General features: G+C 40.2%; 1 protein-coding gene across 2 annotated transcripts in view; it reads left to right on the forward strand.

Annotated features, from left to right (window-relative positions):
* The first annotated feature begins 1,947 nt into the window (after positions 1-1,947).
* The window catches only part of LOC134209998 (protein Lilipod), a 136,984-nt gene continuing 120,010 nt past the window's right edge, over positions 1,948-18,921 (forward strand). The window contains exon 1 of one of the 2 annotated variants that reach the window (XM_062686022.1): positions 1,948-1,988. The gene's annotated coding sequence lies outside the window, so the exon portion shown is untranslated. Of the gene's footprint in view, positions 1,989-2,162; positions 2,182-18,921 lie in introns of those variants that run through there. The other variant, XM_062686023.1, reaches the window with a different exon arrangement.

Here is an 18,921-nt window from a genome sequence, read left to right on the forward strand (position 1 = left end):
CAATAGTGGACCCCCAACCAATAGTGGACCCTCCAGCGGTTTTTGCATTATTACAGCACAATGTAAATATTTTGCAATGAAATTCCATCGGGAGAACCTACCTTACAGTCCTATGATTTGATTACATGCATTGGAAATGCTATGGAAAGTAAAATTAGATAATTTATAACAATTCTTTAAAAAATAAACACCAGAGTGTCCATTATAGGAATATTTTGGGGGGTCCACAATAGGGAAGAAGAACGCCTCGAAACGAAACATGAAAATCAAATGAAGTGTCGACTATAGGGAAGCAATTTCCTTTCTTAGACCCTAGGGGTCTACTATAGGGCGAATTCAGTCGGACTTTAAAATGTTAATTTCAACGAATAACGTCGTGTATTTGAGTGTTTTATGTATGTATCGTAAAAAGGAGATGCAGAACTTGTTATTAGATATCAAGCAGAATTATTATGTTGAAAATTTCTACTCCTTATGACAGGAAGACCGAAATTCCGCTACTAGGGGGTCCACTATTGGGTATTTTACCCTATGCGCTCTAAAACCTAAATATCAATGATTTTTCGTACTGAGGGTCAAGATTTTGCATGAATTCACGATCCTACGGAAAGAATTACGTGAATTAAGTTTAAATGGCCTTATAAACGCGAGTGATCGGCGGTTAAGTCAAAACGGTATATAACTTACGTTACCAATAAAAAGCCATGTACTCCATGTTAATCTCTTTTCCATAGCTTTTTACGACAATATCTATTTCTATTATTCACAAATCTAATATTAACCAATCAAACTTGTGTGGATGTAAAAGAGCTCTTACATTCTAGTGTACCTAATATTTGCTAGCCTAATATTTGCTACTCACTACAGCGTGCTCGCACCTTGAGTGTGATCCATTGTTTCAAATCATGTCCGATTCAATCACACATAATGATTGATTGCTAAAACTTGCATCCCGTCGCGCGAGCTGCAAATAATACGACCACGATGCTAAATAAATTACAGCCATTATGCCCATGTTCAATGCAATGTAATATCAGACCAGTTTAGATCTAAACTACTTAAGTAAATAAATTTGAATTTGTTTTCAAGTTTTGTGACTAACAAATTGTCAGTTCGAAGTGTTAAATTATTCAAATCGTTCCACTGTGCATTCGATGCACATCATCCACATCATGCATTTAAAGGGCTAACTTGAACACATAACAAACGCCTGAAAAGAAAACGTCAAAACCCACCGTTACATTTTTCAAATTCCGTTTTCTTTCTTTTATTCGTATCATAAACAGAAAAAGCAAACGCTTCATGCGTTGTGAGCGTGCTTTGTTTTCATCGTTTTCATGGCTTTCAATCAATGACGTCGTATTGTGGGGTGGCATCCATCGGATACGTAACATAATGTTGTTTTCACTCATCTTCGGGGTTCAATATATTTTTGTAATGCTACGTTTTGACAGGGCAAGTGAATTGAACAACTCAGTTGAATTCAATTGACTTGCCAAAAGTTAAACATGTTCAACTTTCTTTTCGTTCAAGTGAATTGAATTAAGGTGTTTACACGTTCAGTTCGCGTTCGATTCAAGCGACTTGCTCAATTCACTTGCCTTGTCTAAACGTAGCATAAGAAACATTTTAAACGAAAATCTCTCTTGAAGCATTTTCGGTGGAAAACATAAACAAACCGGCTGGCTCGCCCATACTAAAATCCAAGATGGCTGAATAGTGAATTTGGCAGATTGGAACACCTAGTGGTGTATTCATCTTGAACCCACCTATAGCAGTGTTCCGTAATCAATGGATCCACCCTACTGGGAAAGGAAGCAAAGCAAAAGATGCTTCCACTGGGGTGCGTTTCGTTCGAGATTTTCAGTGCAGTTCAGCTTTCAGCAGCAGCGCAGATTCGCTTTGTCCGTCGTGAAATTTAGTTCGTGGTTGTTGAAATTGATTCGACGAGACGTGGAATGTAATTGCTCGGTGGAGTACCTAACATTGTGAGTGGAAAGAATTTTCCCACTGGCGTTGCAAAGTCGTTTACCGCAGAAAAAAGTATCGCTAAAATTTTTAGGAAACGCCGCGGCGCTACGGGCAGTAAGTCGCAATTTTGGGTCTACCTGCGGGGGATCGATGTTACCGAAAATTAGTGCTCGATGTTTTACGATTTAACATACATCATACAGTCAAATGGTGCGTTAAAATTGATAGAAAATAAATGATTTATGGTTTATTACATCAGAAAATTGAAAATAAAAAGTCACGAAAAGTGTCAGTGAAAAGGGGAAAATAATATACGTCACAAGCAAAAATAGGTAGAATCCGAAATAAAAATGTCGAGTGAAAGTGCAGCAACAACTAGGAACTAGGGTGTCCCAAAACTGAATACAATGATAACGATTGTAATTATAATTAAGTTTAATATGATTAAACGTAAATAAGTAAATTTCAAAATTATTGATCAGGCCAATAGAAAATCATATCGAAAAACTCCTGATTAAGTAATTTTCATTTGGAGATGCATTCTCTCTTAATTTATGGAACAAAGAAACCTTAGAATTATTCTAAGATTGTCGAAGGGAACTATATTTGCAGCCTATCTAATCATACTCATTCAAAAATTTGAACCAAAATAAAAAACGAGCGATTGTATGTGATACGTTTTTGGGACACCCTGTAAAATGTATTTATCTTTTATATTATTGCTGGGTCGAAATCAAAAAGAGAAAGGATGTTCCTTGTCGTTTCTTTGACAAATTCGTGAAATATCAATTGAAGTAGGTGGTGCATTTACTCGGTGATGATACCGCTTGTGTTGAAAATTAAAAAATGCATCTCAATTGAATAATAAACAACGAGAACCTGGAAGGTATCCAGAATATACCAGTAGCACCAACAGAAAACCAGTAGATTCAGTCAGAGAAACAGTAACCAGTCAACATTTTTCTCAACCCTGATCTATCGACTGCCTCGCTGGCCCAAGCCGTGGCAGAAATGGACGAAGATGAGGAAGTGGCCGACATCCGGGAGCAGATATTCCACAACACCGTTCCAGGAGCATATGGTAAGGTGCTTTTTTCTTTACTATGATTTTATTGATTCAAGTTTAACAATTATTATTGGTCCTGGTTTAACCGTTTCGCCTAAAATCGCTGCCTACTAGGAGTATGAAATAATTTTGTTTGTTGAACGTGTTTCGCTTATCGCTCAAATAGAGTTGTAGGAATTTTACGAAGTTCCGTTTGCCGTCGTCCATCGTATTGAGTTCGTCGCGATGCGTGGTTGTAATCAGAAAAGTGACTTCCATAATATTTCTAGGGGACGAAAAATAAAATGTGAAGTACAGGGAGAAACAAAACGATTGAGTAATCCAAAAGCTATCGTTATTTTCGCCATTGAGGTAACATCGAAATTTCCCAGTGCTGGAACGCCTTATGCTTGACTACGTACAATACCTACATATATATGTGTGACGGGGTTCTGTATCTTTGGAAAAAAGGAATTTGTCTGATTGCTGTTGAGCAAACGAATATTCACTATTATACATGCAGAAATGCACAAATTATCCGTACAATAAGATAGATTTATAATTATTTTTGAACACATTAAAACCAGCATGCAATTCAAGTTACTCATTATAATAGGATTATAAACTCAGCAAAATGATCTCGGATCTTCTGAGGTTATACGCCTTCACCGTGTCGGAAAAAAATTAGGATGTCCCGACTTTTCTAGATATATTTTTCAGACATTTTTGACATTTGTGACATGATTTCAATGTCTCGAAAATACAATTCGTTGTTTAGCATGGCTGTTGTTTTAAGAATGGATCATACGGAATGATAAATTAAGATCAATTCGGTGAGTAAGAAGGCAATTATTTTATGTTCAGAAAAAAGGAACTGGAAAAAGCATTCAGAAAGAACATTTTTTTGTACATGAAATGATTGCCAGTAATACTAGAATAAGCAGATCTGTAACAGCCTGGGTGAGTTATATGCCCATAGATATTGATTCAGTCCATTGTTGCTGTTTTTGCTCTGTATAAGCAAACTGTCAAAATCTAATTTGATAGACACACTGTATAAATTTTGAGCATTATTAAGCTGAATATTAACAGTGAAACAGGAAAAACGCTGATTATGATGAACTCTGAATTCGAGGTCACACCGAAAGAGCATTAAGTCAAAGAACAACAGCGAATGCGCAGCGTACAGCTAATGCATCGATAATGAGCGTTTAATCATAGACTCTATAGATTGTCGCCCGTATCATTTATCAACCGTATCGTCTTATCACGAAATAATGAATCGACAGTCAGTTTTCGTTGACCCAATGCAACTACTAAGTTGTAGAAATATATGTGATGAATTGATGTCGATTTCTGTCATCTGTTTGCAACCATAAGCACACAAGGTAAAATCCATATAACATAAGCACTGTTGAAAAACGAAGCAAAGACAGCCGAGTTAACCCTTTCTAGGTGATTCGTTTTTTCACAATGCGTTCTTGAACGGATATGAGTTTCTCTTGTTACGTACAACAACGCGCAACTGAGACGAGCGAGCCTTCCCTATCTGAGTCATCGTTATCTTTCCAGTGCATCAGAACTCTTCGAGGTTTCTATCGGCTCTTCTTAAAAATTGGCCCTTATCATAAGCATTTGGTTCAACAACTGCGATTACAAAAAATCATCATGCATGTTTACCTGCTGGACTTATCAATCAGGTGATGAATTATGCTTCAATCTGACATTCTAATAACCACGTTCTATAGCACCATTCTGGACGAATTATCTGAGAATACGTGCTGTTCAAAATTTGCTCGACCGCCAAGCAGCGCTAAATCAAGTCTGGCGCACGCAACAACTACGAAATCTTTAGCAATCGTTTGCAGGAAATGCAAGAATACTTCATCTTAAACAGGTTCAAGTATATCACGACTAATCTGCGTTTGTTTTGATGAGTACAATCCTAAATACTCAATGTTGATTCCGTGAGTATATGGAAAGTTGTAAATAAAAAAATGACCATCGTTCGAGGCCATGAAAAATATCCTATCATGTCATCATCGCACCTTTTTCATCCTAATCATCTGTCGCGAAAGCAAATTTGTTTAGGACAATTCTCCTCCAACAAGAACAACCTGGAAGCTCCTCACCGTATTCCATCCGGCTCTTTAGGATACTTTCAATGCGGAATTGTTTTCTAAGCCCCAGTTTGACTCAACACTGGGGACCTCGGACCCGATCGCTACAGTAAACCTTCATCAAACATTGCCCATTGCTTCTATTTTCACATAGATCTATAACGGACTCTGTTTTTTTTTCCGGATGATTGGAAGCTGATCACCCCTGTTTACAAATCTGCCAACATATCTACTATGCATTACATAGCGCAGAGAACTACCGGTCCATATCAATCTATGAATGCTGCTTTAAGCAGTTTGAGAGCATTCTGCACGACGTGTTGACATCAGCAGCTACGGTCCATCATCTCCGAACATCAACATGGATTGATAAAAACCATTCGACTACTCCAATGACAGAATGGCGTTACTTTACTCATACACCTGAAAATTGAAGATCCATAACCATTAGGGAGGCAGTTGAGTGGAAAAAACGCAACTTCTCCGATCAAGCGAGATCAAGGTTTTCTGAATCGTTTTGGGATCCCCAATCAACTGCAAAATAGGGCTCGATTGGTTGCGACTCAGATGCCGCATCGCGTTTTAAATTTACATGGAGATTAGTAAGGAAACGTACTTTTTACATTTTGCTCTTAGCAGCTTCAATTTATCATCAATCACGTGACTCATTACGTTAGCATATAGTCTGTAAGATGCTGAAGACTTTGCCAAAAAGGTACTCTAGTTGGAAGGTCTACAAAATGTTATTACGTTTCTAAATTGATTGTTTAAACCATATGAAAGAAATCAATGTTTCTGCCAGCTGCAGACAACTACTATGGTTATCGAAGGGCAAAACCTATCGTCCTTCTTGTTTGGATATTTTTCTTGTTAACTGGTAGCTCCAATTAGCTTTAGAGCCCTATTAGATCAATTATTTCGAAATAACACTCAGTTAAATTATTGGTCTACGTAGTACGGCAGTGCTGGCAGAATAAATGATTTTTTGCATATGGTTTGAACACTCAATGTTCGAAGCGTTATAACTTTTCGTGGACGTTACAGCAACGTGCCTTCTTCTGCAAAGTTTTCGCATCCTTTGGGTTTATACTTTAACGCAATATGCCACTTGGTTTACGATGAACTGAAACCTCTAGTAGTAGAAATGCAAAATATACGTTCTCCCGCTATAATTTCATACAAACTTAAACAGCGATGGGAAAGCGAAGAAGCAACTAATCGGTCCCAAATTCTGCCATGATTGTTCAGGACCCAGAATGGCTTCGAAAAAACATTGATTTGAAAAAATGACCATGACGCCCCACTCTAATAACCATGGACCATGTTATTTATCATACTTTTCAAAGGCGTTTGACATTAGGTGCCGCATGTACTAGCGATAGAAAATTTGTTGACTTGGCTATAATACCTACCCTTATATGGAAGAGAAAGCTTATTTTGTCGGATCATGAGTCCAAAGGATTAATCCGTCACCACCAACAACAACAACAACATACCGTGGATACAGAAAATGCATGTTTAGCAAGAATTTACTCCAATATTTGGTTACAAAATAATGTACAGCCAAATCGCAAAATAGACCCGATATGACAAACTGCTCCAAAGGGTTAACACGAATTGCGCTTGTCGTGAAACGTGTTCGCATCAATTCCAAGCAAGATATCTCAGCTAGAGCTGGAGGCCGTTCGGTTCGATGCATTTCCACTATGTACACTAACACTGCGCATGAAAACCCTCCTAGAATGGGAAGTTGCAAAAAGAAAAGCCCCATCAATAGCAGCCTGCAGCAGATGCGTGTTCTTGTCTGCTAAAACGGAATGCCCATGTTCTGCGCTTAAGAATGTTAATGAATGAACAACATCCACGACCTTGTGCTCGCACTCGAGCTCCGTCCGTAACCGACAGATGTTTTCCATTCCAAGCTGCGTAGGTATATGAATTGCAGAAAGAAATCAAAACGGATGAAGAGATTTTCCAAAACGCAATACAGATATCGAATAATAGACCGACTCGCCCGCCGTCATAATGGGTATTGAACTAATTGAATCCATTATCAGATATGCTGCCGTTATGATGATGTTTCTTATCAGTTTGTATGAATTACTACCTGATATCAAATATCGAGAGAGGGATTTTCGGTAGATGAAAGAGTTTCAAGCGATGCGAAATTATTTTGCAATTATTTCCAAACAATCAGAGGATAATTCGAGCTAGCTTTTTTGATGTTTATTGGACATGATCGGAACCAAAATCTGTCCATTGCATACAAGTATTAATTTCAAACATAAAAATTCTCACAGCCAAATATAATTCAGTAGCACGGTGCTCGTAGTTCAAATTGTTTTATTCGCAAATCAAATCATTTAAATTATCTAAGCGTTGTATTCACTGCAATCAAGTTGGAAATTTCAGACATGAATGAACAGCAATGCAATTGTCGGATAGAAAAATATGTTCCCCAAGCAACCAAAAGTTCAGATTTTACTAAAATTAGTTCCTAACCGAATCAATTAGTTCACTTTAGGTTCACATTGAGTTCCAAGAACCTTAATGGAACTTTAAAGTTCAGTTTTGCGCTTCCACCATACAACAAATTACTTAAAATGCGAGCTGATTAAGCCAAAACATCCCCTCTTATCCGAGCTTTTGGTTGCTTGGGTCGTGATCTGTTGATCTTGCAAACATGTCTATAATAGGTTGGACATATTTTTGGGCGACTTTTGGTGCTGCATGGATTTCGGTCCCATGCGGTACTTCTGTTTTAACGCTTGGGTTTGGGGCTATGCCTCTTCATCTGTTTTCTCTATTTTAAGGTTCTTTAACAAATTCTCGAACATCATTAAGTTATCTTAGTGGTAATTTGGTAATTGCGGGCAGCAGGGACTATGTCCAAGGGCTTGACGATCCCTCCGCAGGCCATCTGCGAGTTGTGCTTGACGGATGTGGTGGGGTTTGACAGTGGCCCGTTAACCTCTATAAAAGCTGCATGTATCCGGAGTAGGCCCCACCAAAGGACCGTGTGCCCTCAAAGCGCACAAGCCCAAGTCCTGGTGTTAGGTGGACGCTAAACAGCCCTGACACGACGGCCCTCCGACGAGCCAGAGGAGGTTAACGAAGGCCCAATAAGCCGCCTATAAAACCAATCATTACGAACAATATAAGAGATAATGTCGACTCGATATAATCGGCAAAGACGGCGACGAATACAGGATCACGATTGGAAGCTTGGAACATGGAATTGCAAGGTCCAGGGTTTCTCAGGTTGCGACAGGATGATCTACGATGAATTACATCCCCAACTTCACGTCGTGGCGCTGCAGGAGATTTGCTGGACAGGACAGAAAGTGTGGAAAGGCGGGCATCGAGCGGCTACCTTCTACCAAAGCTGTGGCACCACCAACGAGCTGGAGAACCGGCTTCATAGTGCTGGGTAAGATGCGCAACGCGTGATTGGGTGGCAGCCAATCAACGCAAGGATGTGCAAGCTGAGATTAAAGGCCGTTTCTTCAACTATAGCATCATCAACGTGCAGCCCACGAAGGGAGACCCGACGACGAGAAAGAAGGTTCTACGCACAGCTGGAGCAGACTCGATGGATGCCCACTGCGGGACGTTAAATCGTCATCGGTGACATGAACGCACAGGTAGGAAGGGAGGAATGTATAGACCGTCATCGGACCGGATAGTCTGCACACCGTATCGAATGACAACGGCCAGCGATGCATAAACTTGCAGCCTCCCGCGGAATGGTAGTCCGAAGCACCTCTTCTCCCGCAAAAATATCCAAGCGCCACATGGAGATCACCTAACCAAGAAACGGAAAACCAAATCGATCACGTTCTAATCGACGGTAAATTCTTCTCGACATCACGAATGTCCGCACTTACCGCAGTGCAATAGTTGAATCCGACCACTCACCTCGTTGCAGCATGCCTGCGCTCAAAACTCGTACACATTAACACGCGTCGAAGTCGGACGCCGCGGCTTAACATTGGGCGACTACAAGACGGTAGACTAGCCCAAAATACGCGCAGCAGCTGGAAGTGGCACTTCCAAGGGAGCAGCTAGGCGACAGCGTCTGCGAAGATGGCTGGAGATATTCGATCCGCCATTGGAGCACCGCAACCGCTGCACTAGGACGGCTGCCCCTGGATCAGAGAAACGACTGTATAGTAGACGGCGAATGTGAGAGTTAGTGGAAGAGAAGAATGCAGCATGGGCGAGATTGCTGCAACACCGCACGAGGCGAAGGCAGGCGCATATAAACAGGCGCGGAACAGACAAAATCGACTTTCCGGAGGAAAAAGCCAGCAGGAAGATCGAGACCGTGAAGAAACGAGCAACTGTACCGCGCTAATAACACACGAAAGTTCTAGTGAAGTTAAACCGTTCACGTAAGGGCCACGTGCCACAGCCTGATATGTAAGGACATAACGGGAACCTTCTTACGAACGAGCGTGAGGTGATCCAAAGGTGGCGGCAGCACTACGAAGAGCACCTGAATGGCGATGTTGACGAACGAAGATGGCGGTATGGTGATAGACCTGGGAGAACGCGCAGGACATAATTCTACCGGCTCCGGATCTCAGGAAATCCAGGAGGAGATTGGCCGCTGAAGAACAACAAAGCCCCGGGGTTGACCAACTACCAGGAGAGCTATTTAAACACGGTGGTGAGCACTGGCTAGAGCGCCTGCACTGGGTCATTACGATGGTTTTGCCGCAGGAGTGGATGGAAGGTGTCGTGTCCATCTACAAAAAGGGCGATAAGCTGATTGTAGCAACTACCGCCAATCACATTGCTGAACGCCGCCTAAGTACTCTCCCAAATTTTATGCCGTCACTAGCACCAACTGCAAGGGAGTTCGTGGGGCAGTACCAGGCGGGTTTTATGGGCGAACGCTCCACCACGGACCAGGTGTTCGCCATTCATAGTACTGCAGAAATGCCAAAACGTGCACATCATCTATTCATCGACTTCAAGCCGCATTAAATACAATCGATCAAGGACCAGCTTGGCAGCTAATGCTGAACACGGTTTTCCGGATAAACTGACACGGTTGATCAAAGCGACGATGGATCGGGTGATGTGCGTAGTTCGAGTTTCAGGGCATTCTCAGTCCTTCGAAACCCGCAGAGGGTTACGGCAAGGTGATGTCCTTTCGTGTTGCTATTCAACATCGCTTTGGAAGGGTAATACGAAGAACGATTAACACGAGTGGTACAATTTTAATAAGTCCGTCCAGCTATTTGGTTTCGCCGACGACATAGATATTATGGCACGTAACTTAGAAGATGGAGAAGCCTACATCAGACTGAAGAGGGAAGTAAGCGGATCGGACTTGGCATCAACACGTCGAAGACGAAGTACATGATAGGCAGAGGTTCAAGAGAAGAATGTAGCCACCACCGCGAGTTTGCATTGGTGGTGACAATCGAGGTGGTAGAAGAATTTGTACTTGGCTCACTGGTGACTGCGAAAATGAAAGCAAAGAAATTCGGAGGCTGTGGCTGGAAATCGTACGTACTTTGACCTGCAAAGACGCTCCGATCGAATAGAGTTCGCCGCCTACCAAACTGACAATCTACAAAACGCTAATTAGACTAGTCCTCTGGACACGAGACCTGGACGATGTCTGGAGGACCAACGCGCACTTGGGTTTTCGAAAGGAAAGTGCTGCGTACCATCTATGTGGGCGGTACGTGGAGGCGGATGGTACGTGGAGGACGGTACGTGGAGGGCGAATGAACCACGAATTGCATCAGCTGTTGGAGAACCATCCATCGTTCACACCGCGAAAATCGGACGACTCGATGGGCCGGGCACAGCTAGAATGTCGGACAGTAACCCGGTGAAAATGGTTCTCGACAACGATCCGACGGGCACAAGAAGGCGAGGTGCGCAGCGGCAAGGTGGATCTCAGGTGGAAGATGACTTGCGGACCTCCGTAGACTGCGTGGTTGGCGACGTGTAGCCAGGACCGAGCCCAATGGAGAAGACTCTTATACCGCACAGGCCACTTCGGCCTTAGTCTGAATAAATAATAATAATAATTTGGTAAATACGTTCCAACCACCAGGCAATTTCAGATCAATCACACTGAATAATATCCCTTCTGTTGAAGCCCACAATCAGGGTTGAAATATGTCAAAGTCAATGCAGTGAAATACATGGATCTCAGCATATTCTACGGTCAATCTCATCGCCGCCGTCGTGAGTGCGACTGTGGGGCAGATCATAAAAATCATGCCAGCACCAACCATTCATTCCATTCAACCCAACAGAAGTCGTCTGACAGGCTGCTCAGTTCGTGCGTTCTGAGTAGAGTGGCCCATATAAAAGCGTGGTGATTTTCTGTCATTTGCTGGGTAAGTGTACATTTGATGTGGTGAATTTCATATTCGTGGCACACTGGGTGATGTGGTTCTGTTGTTTACCTCTCTCCTCTGGAATGTGAGATCGATTTCAAGGAAGGAAAATAAAAATGAAATAAAACAATCACCTTCATCGACTGCTGCCGAATTTTGCAAGCCACAGTATCAAAGTGATATACTATTGCGTCTAAGTGTAGAAGCGCTCGCCTTTTCGCGTATCTAAGGACAATATGTCGATCGCCGTCAGGTTCCACCGATAGTCATCAGTTGATATTTTGCATTTCTATCTATCTCTAGTTCATTTGTGGACAAATAGCGCCCATGGCAGTGTTTTTTCAATTTTAGGAGTGATAGATTCTTTCGCATTCAAATCAAAATTTCCAACTCTGTTGTCTGTGATTTTTTCATCAAATGCTGTGTCTGGTTGTCTGGTTGTCACTGGTTTTGTTTTCTATCTGATAGTAAAAAGAATTGAAGTGTCAAATTTTTATTTTTGTGAGAATTTCCCGGTGCGTCTGGTTGGCTAGTCACCGGACAGACAAACAGGGCTATTATATATAGTATATCAAATAAAAAAATAATCTGCAACATTCCTCCAGGAATTCTGATCACTCAACATTCCGATGAGAATCTTTAGTGATTTTGGAGAATCCTCCAACATACCAGAGGAATTCCAGGAGTTTTAACGGAATGTTCAGAAATCATCAAATCCTCAGGAATTCCAACGTGAATGTTCCAGGATTTCATAGGCAATGTTCCAGGGATGTAGAAGCACATCTTCGAAGAATTCGAAGCAATCTGTCGAGGGATCCCGAAGCAAATTGTCGAGGGCCTCCGAATTAATCCTCCAGGAATTCCGTAAAGAATCCTCCAGGGATGTTGAGGCAAATCGTTGAGGGATTCCGAAGCAAGTCTTCTACCGATTCTGAAGCAAATCGTCGAATGATTCCGAAGCAAATCGTTGAGAGATTCCGAAGCAAATCTTCGAGGGATTCTGAAGCAAATCATCGAAAGCTTTCGAAGCAAACCGTCGATGTATTCCGAAGTAAATCGTCGAATGATTCCGCAACAATTCGTCGTCAAGGGATTCCAAGGCGAAACGTCGAGAGACTCAAAATTCAATATTCAAAGGACTGAAATAAATCGTCAAGGAATTCCGAAGCAAATCTCCCAACGATTCCGAAACAAATTTTCGAACGACTCCGGAGGAATTCCGAAGCTAATCAATGAGAGATTCTAAAACAAATCATCCATGAATTGTGAAACGTATCCTCCACAGATTCCCAAATGTATCCCTCAACGCAACGATACCGAAAGGAATGAATAGAAATCCAGTATGAATTCTTCTGGATTCCGGTTGGAATACTTTGATGATTCTGAAAGGAATTCCTTAGAGATTCAATTGAGATTTCTTCTCGGATACTCATGAGAATCTTCTCGATGCTGATGCATTGTGGATTATCAAGCTGCTAGGCAACGAAGTCTGCTGATAACTGTCACTCTGTCCGCGATGGTGGCGAAGTACCACGATTGCTTTGATTGATATTTTGGTAGCTCTCCGTCTGTTCATCAACTTACTTTGATGCTTTCAAATCATTGATTTTCTTAATTAACGCGAAGTGCAGCTGGCAGCGACCCATGCAGGTCAAAATAGTGACTTTAGTGACCGCTGATGAAAAAGGGACCAAATAGTGACTTTCAGTTGCAGAAAAAGTGACCAAATAGTGACTTTCAGTTTCAGTTGCAAATTAGATGAGATGAAATCAAGCGTTTTTGGGTTTAATGAGAATTTTCAGAACAATACAAACATTATTACGCTAGATTTGGGTTTTTGGAAATTGGAATAGAAAAATTGAGGTGGATTTGAAATTTACCATTAGATCAATTGTATAATCACCTTAAGGTCACTCCTGACAGAATCCAAGTTTCTAAGTGCTCTTTTCGGGGGCACACCACTCGATACGGAGGCAGCGGACAACTGTCATGTTTGTTGATTCAGCTTTTCTGCGTCGCAGCATGCGTCAATAAAATGACAGTTGTGCGTTGCTTCCGTATCAGTGGTGTCTGAAAACAGAGCAAAAACTTGGATTCTGTCAGGAGTGACCTTAAGCAGACCCCAGACGAGAGATATAGAAAAAAATACTTTTCTCATCAAACTTTTCTTTAATATTTTCACTGCTTAGCCGGAATGGTACTCACATCATCAATCTTTTTCTTCAAGAGTTTGTAAAAAAATTCCGTCGTCTTGGGTCTACTTTAGAACGAACACGCTAACTTTTATCTACTCAGTGACTAAGAAAAATTGTATTGCCATCTCTTTTAATCCCACGGAAATTTTACTAAATATCAGTCAAAAGCAGGACTTCTCAAAACTATGAGTAGTCTAAGTAGGCAAAAATCTGCGTGAATGAGCATTCTCTTCTTGTGAGAATGAGTGAAAATTATGTTCACTGGATTAGCTCACATCTACAAAAAAAATAGCGCTTGAACAATTCAACAACTTCAAAGGATTTAGTAACATTTTTTTCATGAATTAATTTGAATAGCGCAATCAATAGAACAACGTGAAAGGTTTTGATTGCAGTACTCAAATTTATTCATGAAAAATGATTAGCTTTGAAATTAAGCAAAATATTTTCTTAAATTTTTTGTCAAACTCTCAAGTCTCAGGATCAAGTCTCCTCATAGTGTGCAACAAATCAAAATCCATATCCGGAAAATGTGGTGGGCATTTTTATCAGTGAAGATCATTTAGCATATTTACGGTTTTGTGCTGTGAAAAAATTATAACATTTAGTTATTATTAGGAGAAGTTGTTTAAATTTTGGGTGGCCACTTAAAAACATCTTTAGGAGGGACAAATAATTGAGTAAAAAAGGTTGTCAATCAAAAAAATAGCTCGCCACATAACAATCATTTGTCTAGATGATCTATAATGAAAAAAAACGCTATAACTATATTATACTGCCGTGAATTGCATGTTTGTCCCATAGGAACCCAGCAAAGATGGGACGGATATGCATTTCACATACTCTTGATTATATGCACTTTGTCCCATGTATATAGGAATCCCAGCAAACATGGGACAAACGTATGACGCATTATATCTCGGTAAAATAGCGGAAATTAAGTCTCCCAAGGGATCAAGTCTCCCAAGGAATCAAGTCTTCCACACTTCCCCTACTGTATAAAGTTTAGCTTTAAAACAAAATTGGAATCAGGGTCTCCTGGTTGCATGACTGTATACCAATTTATAAATTGTGACTTAAAACACCTTTAGTTAGCTACTGGTGAAATGCCAATAAAAGCAGCGAGTTAAATGGCTGGCGAAGTTTCTGAGCGATCATTTTTCCTAGATCCGTAATTTCATTTTCGCCGTGATCAAAGCATCATCCGACGGATAGGGTAACTGTCCTATTTTGGACCCCTAGAGGAAGTGCATCCCAATATATGCTTATATCCATTGAAATACAGGTTCGATATGGGTGGAAATGACACCATTTCAAAGATGAAAGTCTTATTTATGAAATAGAAATTTGAAATGAGCTTCAGTTATTGATAAATCAGTGAAATTTGCCATTTTCTGAAATGAAAATATTCTTCGTTTTGGACAGTGCAACATATTTTGGATCCCAAGTATCACATTTTGGACACCCCAATTTTTGCTCTTCAAAGTCAAATTTCTAATTTCCTGGTCAATTGAGTCGAAGCCAAGTCTTACCTTTATTAGCGCATCAATGAAAAGATTCCTGCGTTTTAAATTCACTTTCGCAAAAAACTTATTGTGTACGTTCTGAGATTTTCAGTGATGTATACTTTTAAGCGTAACGCATTGTAACGCTGGCCTTCTTGAACAAACTAATTTCTTTGAAATTTCATCTAAATATCGCTTTTTCGCACAGGAAACCAATGAAATAGATGCAGAACAATGTTATTTTCCTGAAGCCAATGGAGGAATTAGCAGCGGCATTGTTTTTATTTCAGAAATCCGAAAAATGTCACCAGGAGGGTCCAAAATGTGCAGGGGTCCGTCAGTTGGTTACCCTACATAAGCTTTATTTAAAAAATCTTAGTCAATAGTTTCAAAATAGTTGAAAATAGTGACTGTTTGCGAAAAAGTGACTTTGTGACTTGAGGTCGAAAAAGAGACTTTTATGTTGGAAAAGTGACCAAGTCACTAAAAAGTGACCCGCTACCAGGCCTGGAAGTGTAATTTCACTGCCACACAGGAATCTTTTTAAGAAATGAGAAACAAGCTCATTTGTCTTCCACTCATTTCATTATAATAGGTGAATATGGGAGATAGCTCTTTTTCCTGAAACTTTTCAGTAATTCATTATGCTATATGTTTAAAATTGATATCACTACAAACAAACTTTTCAAATCTTAGGGGGCTAATTTTTTTTCCAAACAGGCTGACCCTAGCCCCCCCCTCCTTATTTACGACCAGGCCTATAGTTTGATTGGGCTTGGAAGTGATGGAGCCGCCGACTTTTATTGAAGCATCGTGCACCAATTTCCAGTTGATGACGAATACCATATCCTTTTATGATGTGACCGCTACAGCTTCTTGCGCAATCTATCCTCTACGAAATTGTTGAATTTCGATTGTCACTGCAATCAATTGGACCACCTCGATGAACTTTCTTAACGGTAATCGTACGTCCTTGACAAATCCCACTAGCTGGATTTCTGGTAGGTGCTTCAACCTCAGCACTCCATCATACATCAGCATCCAGGACTCCGCGAGAGAAGATTGGAGTTTTGCCGGATCTTGATTAGGAGAAGTGTTGAAGATAATAGCGTTGAAAAATTAGATCATAGTAGCCAAATTCAAAAGTGGAATTTTACTCTTCTTGTTATAAGGAGTGGAAATGTTCAACATATTAAATTCACGTTATATCTAATGCTTCTCCTTTCACGATACCATAAAACATTTAATACATGACGCTATTCGTTGAAATTGACTGAATTTGCCCTACAGTAGACCCCCTGGGGTCCATAATAGGAAATCGCTTCTCTTTTCCCTACAGTCAACACAATTGATTTCCATGTTCCATTTCGGGATGTTCTTCTTTCCTATTATGGACCCCCCAAAAAACAAGTAACAAGGCGGCGTGGAGCGCAGCAAGCGAGGTGAACTGAGGCAGAACGACTTGGCGAGCGTGGGACGCATTGGTCGTGATGATGGAGAGATGCGGCCTCAAACCGTGTATAGTGGCGTCAAATTGTTGATTCCGTGTTATTTGTTCAGATTAGATGTAGCCTAAATAAATGAATGAATGAGAACATGAACAATAACCATCGATATCATATCAGTTTCGCTGAGTGTGTCAGCAGTTGAAGATGTTGTTTCGGATTTGGTCATTTCTATCCTTACACTTTAATAGATTTCTGGTTTATATGACCGCATGACATAAAGCAGTTGGGTACATTACGAATTGTGTGTCATGCTAGAGTATTAAAAAATGGTTCTTATGATTAGCGTATGTAGTGACCATTTAATTTTGATGTGTTTTAAACCCATTTTAGCTCTGACGGTGTTGAGAAATGGGCGATATACTACGATTCCTAATACAGTATCATTTCGTTTTATTACACCCTGGAAAATTTTAGGGAATAAAATGAGAGAAGTGACAAAAATCATAAAATTTTCTAGCTTTAGGACCAATAATATAAAAATTATAGAACTACCGTTTTCGACCCGAGGTCACATAGACTGCACACCCAACATCTAGAATTAGATAACGGACAGGACATTTGCACAACAGCCAATGGATCAGTGAAGAATTTTCAGCTATACGAAAAGTTTTCGTCTTACCTGGGTGGGCATCGAACCCACACTCCATTGCACATGCGTCTAGACCACGTAAGTCGCCTGGCTAAGAGGCCAACATAACTAAACAATTTTTATGGCTTGGTCAGGGAATCAATTTTCTGGAATCGCATACGAAACAAGTGACAAAGAGAACCAACGACAAAGCTTTGTTTTGTCGGAGAAAATAATGACAAAGATCCGAAATTTTTTGCAAATTTGGGTTTTATGCTATCATAGTTTCTGCTTTCATGGAAATATTCGAGATCGAACAATATTAATAGCCCTATTTGGAAATATCAGAGCATGCAAGGCAAATGATTCTTGTCATATTGTGTTCGGGTTCTGATAAAGGTTTGTCGCTAGGTGCGTTTGTCATCAAACTCTGTGGATGAAGAGTATATTGTTAGGCGTTACTCGAATATTGATTCCCTGGCTTGGTAATGCAAAATACACATCGGACTCGAATGAGGTTTGATTATCCGGAATTTTGGACATACACAGACTCATATAACACTATGGTCTTCTGCTTCTATAACAAGTTTGTTTTGGAGCGATCATATAGCTATTACGTATACTAGTATGACGAAAGGCAAAAGACTAAAATATATAAAATTTTACAGGGTGACAAATTTGATGAAAATATTATAAAACCGGGCCGTAAAAATCGAGTCAAAACTGAAAAAATCAGTGTAGGAAAAACCTGGCGTGACAAAATCGAATCAACACTGTAGCTCAAACTGCTTTACGTAGTTTACGTCATGCGGACAATTTTAAGCACAACCGTATTGATTCTTACTAAAGGCAAAGATCTTTAACTTATTTGTTCGTAACTAGTTACATTTGACGGAAAACGTCAACATCAGCTTCGCTTCGAATTCTCTACATTTCGATTTTCTTATCCTATTCTCCCTATTCGATGTTCCTAGGTCCCTTCAATCTACATACATTTGGGCATTCTATCTCGATATTTTCTTCCTCGAGTATTTCTGATCATATTTTGTTTTGAATTCGCTCTCTTATATCGATTTGTTAAAATTTTAGGCTACTAGATCATCTATGAACAATAACAAACATATCAACAACCAGAAAATTTCCTTTAATGACATTTGTTTTGTTGTCGTTTTGTCGTTTTCACTAACGAGCTTTTGGATCTAGTACTCATTTAAATTTCCTTCCAATCCTTCCGATAACTCGAAAACGGCTGGATGGATTTTCTATACCTTCGGCAGATATGATGATTACCGTTTCTGACGGGTTTATATGATATTTCCTCATGCGAAATTCAGTAAGGTTGAGTTAATCGTGAAAACTTAAATTGAGATTCGTATAAATTTTGCATTGCAGATCCACCCACTATGCAGGACAACGTCTGCCAGGTCAACTATAATAAGTAATAAAATCTACCTACCTTTTTTCAATCCATTTTATTCTTTCTTTAAACATTTTTTCTATTTTATACATACACGAAACGTGTTTATCACTGATTGGTGTATCAGCGTTTGTGAGGATAGTATTGTTAGGACCCTTGCAGTCATTGAATCTACAATAAATCCTTGGGTATATACCGATTAAGGAACAATTGCTGCTTTATAA

Source organism: Armigeres subalbatus, chromosome 2 (genome assembly GCF_024139115.2).
Source record: "Armigeres subalbatus isolate Guangzhou_Male chromosome 2, GZ_Asu_2, whole genome shotgun sequence".
NCBI classification, from domain to species: domain Eukaryota; kingdom Metazoa; phylum Arthropoda; class Insecta; order Diptera; family Culicidae; genus Armigeres; species Armigeres subalbatus.